Raw genomic sequence first — 1,081 nt, forward strand, 5'->3', positions numbered from 1 at the left:
GTAAGTAATTTTTCAGCCAATATTTGGCCCCTGTAAGAGTACCCTAACTCCGTGCCCAGGTGGGGCAAGGAAGTCCTGTCAAAAGCAACACCTCTAAATTTTTTATATTAATTATAAACCCTGATGAGAATTGATAGTGTGCTGATGAGTTGATTTGAGGCGATAGCCACAGCACAGTATAGAAAGTATGGTATGAAATTCAAAAACTTGGATGAAGTTAAATCAGCTGTAAAGTCATGGGTCAGGAAGCAAACTCCTCAGTTTTTCCAAAGTAGATTTCATACTTGGGTTCAACAATGATATAAATGTATTGCACTCCTGTAATAAGCCTGAGCCTGATAAGGTAAGAATAACTCCAAAGGCTTATCCAGCTGCATCACTGTAGAGGAGGTAGGCTCTTGCCACATCCAGATCTGTGAGGGCAATTGAAATCGAAAAGGTAGCTGCAGATAGGAGCGAAAAACTACCTCCTGGCAGTTATTTTTCTTGAAAAATATTGAAATGTAGGAGTTTAATGCCTTGTCACTAGGTGTTGCTGACGATAGGCCTGAAGAATGTTCTTTTACTACACAGTGTACAATTGCTGCCAACAGCTCTCACTGGTGTAAATTCCAATACAATCGGCCGAGAATAGCTTACCTTGTTAGTATCAAAACACACCAAGATGCCTTTCAATCCTGTACTAGGTTCTTTCTCAGGTGTACAGACAGAGCTGCCTTCTAACTACAGTAATGATGGTAGGTATCAGCCTTTGTATACAGCCAGCACCCACCATGTATGGCATGAGCTTAGCCTCCAAGCCCACTTGATATCCTGCCACATATAATGTTTAGATACATTATGCAGTCCTCACAAATTTGGTACATCTTTTGGCAGTCTGTGTGTCAGAAAATCCACACCACCTGCCAAAAAATTTGCACCATAATTTACTACAGCTTCTGGCATTAATTAGAATGAATGTGTTAAACCAAAGAAGAACACACCCCTCCCGCTAAACTACACACAGTTTTTTGTAAAGTGACAAATGCAGCATAAAATTGAAAAATGTTTACTAATTTTTCAGCAAAAACAGAGTGACAAA

The sequence above is a fragment of the Eleutherodactylus coqui genome, chromosome 5 (assembly GCF_035609145.1).
Source record: "Eleutherodactylus coqui strain aEleCoq1 chromosome 5, aEleCoq1.hap1, whole genome shotgun sequence".
Taxonomy (NCBI): domain Eukaryota; kingdom Metazoa; phylum Chordata; class Amphibia; order Anura; family Eleutherodactylidae; genus Eleutherodactylus; species Eleutherodactylus coqui.